The sequence below is a fragment of the Quercus lobata genome, chromosome 1, assembly GCF_001633185.2.
Source record: "Quercus lobata isolate SW786 chromosome 1, ValleyOak3.0 Primary Assembly, whole genome shotgun sequence".
NCBI classification, from domain to species: Eukaryota; Viridiplantae; Streptophyta; class Magnoliopsida; order Fagales; family Fagaceae; genus Quercus; species Quercus lobata.
Genome location: NC_044904.1, coordinates 2,479,250 through 2,487,050, shown reverse-complemented (window position 1 = coordinate 2,487,050; position 7,801 = coordinate 2,479,250). Strand labels below are relative to the sequence as shown.

The 7,801-nt window shown below is 34.0% G+C and overlaps 1 pseudogene; it reads right to left on the bottom strand.

The window, feature by feature from the left end:
- Positions 1-308: 308 nt before the first annotated feature.
- LOC115974243 lies at positions 309-5,441 on the bottom strand (annotated as a pseudogene).
- Between the last annotated feature and the right edge of the window lie 2,360 nt (positions 5,442-7,801).

Below are 7,801 nucleotides of genomic sequence, written 5' to 3'. Positions count from 1 at the left end.
ATGGGCCAATGGCAACACTTGAATTTAGGTATATATAAACTTTTTTTTTTCTCCTATTTTAGGAGGGGTGGTCATGGTCAACTGCTAATTATCTTCGTTTTTTTTTATAAGAATTTTTTTTTTTTTTTGGAAGGTTGATTTGGACAACTTAATTCTTAAGAGATGATCAATCTCTGCTTACATCAAAACTCAATTGGTGTCTTAGTCAGATTATAAAAAATCTATCATTAAGAGCGAATATCATAAGTTGAAACTCTTTCTCAAAAAAAAAAAAAAAAAAAAAAACTTAAGGGAGGGTCATATATATACATATTACATGAGACAATTTAGCTATTACATAAAAAATAATAAAAAAATAAAATAAAAGTCTTAGGGTTAGGGGGACCATGGCCCCCATTGTCTCAAGGTACATTTGTCCCCATACCTTCCATCCAAACTATTATTTAGCATTAGTGAGCAATGATTCCATTTGCTAAATGAAATCTTTCAGCAAATGGTATTGTTGCTTATGGGATCATGTAGATTTTTAGCCCCCGCACCAATTTTTATGGTAAAGATGTTGTTGAAGAATATTGCACTGACCTTGTAGGAGAAAACAAAAAGGGTTTTGGAGGAACTTCTATGGAATGAACGTTACCTTCCAACATCTCCACCACCTTAGTCATGGATGGCCTATTTGTTGAAATGGTCTGAATGCACCACAAGCCCACTAAAATCATTTTTCTTTTCATTTGTTCGTCCTCCTCTGTTAAGACCGAGGTGTTTTCAACATTCTCATCCAAATTTAGATTCTGATAGATCCAATCTGGAAAATATCTCTCACTAGTGTGTGACACTTCTACATCAAAATTCTCTGTTACTCCAACCATTTCAAGAATCAACATTCCATAGCTATAAACATTAGACTTGTGAGAGACTCCTCCAAAGTTTCGACTAAAAACCTCCGGTGCAATGTATCCTATAGTTCCTCTAGCACCCAACATAGATACAATAATCTCCTTCTTTTGGCATAGTCTTGCAAGGCCAAAATTAGATATTTTTGGACAAAAATCATCATCTAGTAGAATATTTTGAGGTTTTATGTCAAAATGCAAAATCCTTGTGCTACAACCACGATGCAAGTACTCTAATCCTCGAGCAACGCCAACTGCAATTTCAAAAAATGTTCTCTGTTCTAACTGACAATTTGTGCTTGAAGATTCTGGGTTGCATATGAACTTATCCAAAGATCCATTGGGCATGAATTCATAGACTAGAACTCTTTTAGTTCTCTCATAACAGTAACCCAAAAGACTGACGACGTTAACATGGGAAGTTCAGCTAATGCTAGCAACTTCGTTAATAAATTCTTCTCCATTGCCTTTCAACTCATTGATGACTTTAACTGCTGCTAAACGACCGTCCAATAGCTTTCCTTTGTATACACTTCCATATCCACCTTGACCTAGTTTGTTTTTGAATGAATTAGTCATTTTCTTAATATTTGAATAACTATATTGCTTGGGGGCAAGTGAGCCTTGATTCATTATAAAAGCCTTGGCATATTGATTGTCTTTGGTTTTCTTCTTGCTAATCACTCCCATATTTGATAATTGTTCTCTTTTGAGGTAGCAAATGATCATAACAAAGATAACTGCTATGGTCCCAACAATACCAGCCACAACACCTGTGTTTAAAGAGTGTAATTAAGAGCTTTCAATTATAAATAAAACAAAACTTAACTAAAACTGTGCAATGCATTAGCTTCCTCAATTAAATTCAAACACATGGTTACATTGACTGATATAGCACAAATTGTGTTATCTTGTCCAACAAAAATTTAAATTCAATTCAATCATGTTTAAATTTAGAGAGATGCTACGTCCATAACATTTTTACAATATTTTCACAACAAATCATAGGTGACTAGTTGTTATTGGTTCAAATTTGAACCTAATACTAAGATTACTTTTTTGCCCCAACAATAACAACCAATAACAACCTGCCACTTAGGATTTGTTGTGAAAATGTTATGAAAATGTTATGGACATATCATTTCTCTTAAATTTAATTGGAAACTTGTACTTAAGGAAATGTACCTAAAATTTACTCTTGCAAAATATACTCCAATAAAAGATATAAAAAGATATGAAGGGTTCCCTCATTATTACCATACCTTTATACGATTGATTCCACCACTTAGAGGAATAGCGATTCCACCAATTAGAGGAATAGCCTGAAAAACCAACAATATCTTAGCATCAGTTATTGTTAGGAATAGAATCTCAGAACATAAACTTATTGATGATTTAAGCCACAAGACATGACAAAGAAAGCAAAGGGCAGATAAAGAATATCAAAGTTAGATTTAAGTGTAATTTGCCTATATGGAAGGAAAACAGAGTTGAGAGATATAATTCAGCTTGCCTTTATTGAAGCTGTTTACTCATTTAGGTTATATATTTAAAGTCCTTCTCAAAAAAAGGTTATATATTTAAAGGTCTAATGAAAGAAGAAAAAAAAAATCCTCTTAGGCTTTTGGCTCCTCTCTATTGCTACAAAATTACTGTATCATACATTACATTCCATTCACCTCCAAAAATTTGTCATGTCAGCACCAAGTACAGATTCAAATCTAAAAAGGAAATAAAAGTTTATTTTGTGGAGATTCAGAGAAATCTATGTACTAATTTTGGTGTGGGCAGCCTTGGGAGTACAGAATGCTGTCTTTCAAGATTTACAAAAAGAAATTAGGTTTGGAAAAGATGGGGACAAAAGGGTGAAGAACCCTATTTATCGAAGCAAACAGCTTGCATGGATTTTTCTGGCAACAAAAAGCTTTGATATTTCTAAGGTTGTTTGAAGGGATTATTTGGTGGGTTGCACTATGGAAATTCCAAGTTTAAAGAGTTCAAATTATCAAGCAAAAAGGTTGAGTATTTAAGATCAAAGGGTTGCTAGAAAGAAGAATCTTTAAAGCTGTGAACGGTTTCGTGAATAACAAGGGGAACAGTAACCAGGAGAAAAAAAGAAAAAGTAAAGGGAAGGCTCAAAGAGAGAAAGATCATAGTCACACTAAGGTAAACAATACACATGCTTTCTATAAACCAAAATAATCAATTCTCATTAACAAATCTCTAACTGTTTGGTTACAATAAGACATGTATAACCACCGCACACCCAAACTCTGCAAAATAAAATCCATAAACTCAATAAGAGTCACCCACTAATAAAATAAAACTAAAGGCCCACAACTAGGGCCTACCAAAATACCCTTAACTCTAAAAAAAACCAATTATATATATATATATATATATATAGACCAAATTCATTAGCAGAACACTTCGTTCTTGGACCATAAAAGCTTTTTGCTTGGTTTCACATTAGTCATCAACTCGCAAAACAGATAATTCTTCCCTAGCCACATATTAATATTTTGATTAATACTGCTCTTTATTTTCATTCCAAATTTTTTACGACTCTACTCAACTAAGCTCTGCAGGGTACGTTACATGAGCGCTTCATTATACAACTCTATTCAAACAAGCCTTGAAGGGTAAGCTACATGAGTCCTTCAATGCCACTTTACTATTACAGGCTTGGGACTGGCTAGGAAAAAAAACACTAAAGGATGACATTTGCAAAGAGATAAGCAACAATCTTTCATTTCGAATATAAGGATTTTATATATAGAAAAATTCTGCATTATGTACAAAAATTACGGAGGACATTTTGAAGCAGTTTTATTTGAAACAGGGTAAATGATGCTGGTGAGGTGTCCCTGGCTGGAAAGAAACCAGTGTTTAGAAATCAATAAGAATAAATGCATACTGATATTATCTGTAGTCTATAGAGATAATGATGGAAAGAGTGACCAAAACAGCAGTTCCATATATACCTCAGAACAACAAATCTCATTAAAATGTAGAAAGAAGAAGATATGTAGTACATTATTATATAATTCAATACCAGGATCAGAAGTAAACTCTGCCAATAATGGGCTGACAAGGATACAAAATATGATATCTAATGACAAGATGACAAACATGACATCCCTTGTGTAACTGGCATCTTAAAATTTTCTTACTGAAAAACAAAAAAAACCTAGTGAGAGATGTTCTAGACATAGCAAAATAAATAAATAAAAAAAGCTTGTTCCAGCAAATACGATCAGAATCTAAACCAGATGATTGAGTGCAAAGCTTCAGGCAGTTTCAGGATTCTAAAGAAAGCAATAAAACTAGTGAAAGGATTACTTATGCACAAAGGTAAGTATACCAGCGAGAGGGGGATTTGAACCTAGACGACTTTGTTGAAAAAACTAAGAGATGCCAATTGAGCCACAAGGCTCTTGGCCATCCCTAGACGTTGTTGAAATGATATATTGAGTAAGAAAGCGAAGTGTGTGAGAGAGAGAGAGAGAACAAGGGAAGCTTGACCGACTACATATCTGATATAAAACCTTAATGGCTACATATTTATAGTATTCTTAAGTTTGTGTTATGATTCTCCAAAAAAAAAAAAAAAGAGTTGTATTTCAAAGCACCCTAGCAATATAAGAGCTAGGATTGCTATATAATTGGGCCTCTTGGTGTTTAATAAATTCAATTTCTTGAACAAGGACAGTCATGATAACTAGTGCGTTGACCTGCATTAATCTAAACTTGCGCCTAAACGTAACTCTTTTTTTTTTTTTTTTGAGATCAAATGTTACCAAATTCTATTCTCCACCAAAATTTTTCCATCGCCAACAAAACCATATAAACAACAGTTATGGGTTCTAGATTTTATCAAGGTTTAATTTTCAATTATATATATATATATAAACAATCTTCTACTTAAAAGGCTATCAAAATTACTGATTTTGGAACTTCATTTCCATCCCAATGACCATTCCTAAGCAAAATGCAAAACACGTCAAAAGACTCAAAATGCATTTTTCACAGGGGAGAAAGCTCGAATGCCTGGCGTGAGGTGAGGGCATTCAAGCAATGAAGAATAACAAGATAAATGGAAGCTTGATTTTTCCCTATAATTTAGTTGGTAAAAGACCACCAAAACTAATTACTGAATTGGAAATAAACTGTCTAATAAGTAATACCTGGGTTGGGACACGGCTGAGTGCCACAATCACTATAAGTCACATTAAATCCACTCATCAAAGCTTCCTTAAGAGCGGACCGATTGGTTGTTAGCTCAATCGCCGCCATTTGAAGGATTTTGAGTCTGACCCCGACTTGGCATGCTGGTGAGGGATGGTCTCTGGGTACATTGAGGTAAAGTGGAAGAGTGAGAGATGGTCTCTGGACTTCTGGGTAATGCTGGTGGCTTGCCTTGCTGAGTGTTCTCTGGACTTACGCCTTTTGGAGTAGGGATGACTGTTAACAGTGGCGGGCTTTCGTTGACTTGGTATTCGACTGTTTCCTTTTTCATTTCTCAGTTGCACACAATATGACCGAAATGAAGAACTGTTTTCTATTTTATAAAATTACAGTTTATCCGTCTAAACAATAACCATGGATTTGTTTTAAAAGTAATATTATAAGCAAAAAAAAGTTTTATGATATTTTTACAAACCATCTTTTTAGTTTGCACATTTTTTACATTTTAAAGGGCATAAAAAAATTAATAGATTTAAATAAAAAAAATACAAATCCAATAAAATTAGTTTAATAACAAAAATTCTCTATAGTAAATCTAAGCGTGTGAAGCCCTACCAACCAACCAATTTCACTTAAAATAAATAACGTGACCCTTCAAAAATTTTAAATAAAACGATTTTTTCCTTATCAAACATGCATGCGAGTTTCTCACAAAAAAAAAAAAAAAAAACATGCATGTGACAAAGACCCAAAAAAAAAGAAAAGAAAAAATCCTTAGTTACTATTACTAAGGAGAAAGGTCAGAGGCCAGCCCCCTTAACTCCAAGATTGCGTGTGAATTGCGATAACCTTTAAAAAAGTGAAGTTTGATTGATTGTGTGTGAAAACCGTGCATCGTGTTCAACTTCAATCATTGAGAATTGTCCAAAAAAAAAAGAGAGAGAGAGAAAAAGAAGTTGCAATCGTTAAGGAGCGCGTTCTCATAAATAAAAATAAAAACAAGATTGGACTGATTAGTTGCTATTTTCATCTTTACGTTTGTTTTATGTGTTAAAGTAATCTCTAATATTTTAAAAATATCAATTTATTATATAATTTTTTAATATTATGTCAAAATAGTTCCTATAATTTAGGGATGGCACAAATTTTGAACTCATTCATGACACGTTAATTTTAAGTAAATCTTTACTCATCCAATTAAAGAAATAGGACAAACTAAGACTTCATCTTCTGCTGGTCTGGGTTTGATTATCCGTAATTCGAAGGGGAAAGTGATGGCGGCTTCTTTTGAACTTATAAGGAAGGAACTTCTTGCTTTGTGGACTGCTTTTTCGGCTTTAAGGATGGCTCTTCTGTTCAGCCTCAACACCAGTTTTTTAAACGTCACCGTGAGTGCAATTTTGCTGAGGTGCTTGGAAGTTGCACTTCAGCACTTCACCGTGGATGGCTCTTCTGTTCTGACAGAATCTGTACTTTGGAAGTTGCTTGCATTTTGGAGAATATTAAGCTTTTTTATGAATAATTTGTTAACACATCCTTTGTTTTTGTTCCTTTAATATGTAATTATGCTGCTTTAGCTCTTCCTAGTGTTGCAAAAGAAAATGAAAGGCTATTATTTGGTCAGAAGAATACTCCTATCTAATGAGTGTTTGGTTAGAGAGAGAAAGATGATAAAAAAATTGGTAGGGCTAAGGTGTTTTGTCTCTTGACCCACCTGGGCGTCATGATCATAGTAACATTCTACCCGTTGGGTCCGAACTTGTAAAAGTAGAGGATCTAGATGAGCCATGACACACCTAGCCCCATCAAGGATGCTAGTGAGTATGAGCCGAGAACGTGAAGTTATTTCTCAAATGCTTTCCATTGTAGGATTCAAACCTGAGACCTCCACCTCTCAAACCCTTGGGAGTTGGGAGTAAGCCCATAACCACTAGACCAATCACCCCTATCGTAATTAAATGGTTGAATTCATTTGGAATACTTAATGTACAGTCCATAATTTACTATATCTGAATTTTATCCTATATTTATTTGGGCAATGGGAGCTCTTAATTAGCCACATTTAATTTACCTAAAGCTAAGCACTGACATCTTACATGCATGCGTATTGCAATAGGGGGTCATCCCAATACAACAATTCCTAACATTGGTGGAGCAAAACTTGATTGATAAAATTTTGGTCGAAAAGTCTTTCTTCTTCTTCTTCTTGGAGGCTTGTTCCAATTCCAATGACCTATTCAACATTTCAACTAGTTGAAATGTTGAATAGGTCATTGGAATTGAAGTGGTACTACATCATCCCTTCTAATCCACCAAAGCGTGACCCAGTGACCCATGACGTAAGGGAAAGAAAAGAGAGGATAAAGGTGGCAAGGTTGTCCCTAGGCGCCAGTCTGCCCGATTCTTAGTGAGTTTTTTGAGTTTTAAATCTCTAGAGCGTTCGACATGATTTCTTTTAGAAAACAATGTTTGTAATTTTCACCAAAAAACAATTATTGGAAAGTTGTCAAAGGATGCAATATTGACAAGACTTTTTTCTCTCACAAAAAAAAAATAAAAATAAAAATAAAAATTCTTGATTTACTTTATTCAATTCAATCCTCTTGTTAGTGTCCGGTGTCCCTCAAAAAAATTGTGCAATAAATAACTCCTAAAGCCATTTAGTTTTGCTTTTAAAAAAAATATTTCTTGAGTTAAAAAACATTAAAAAATAAATAAAT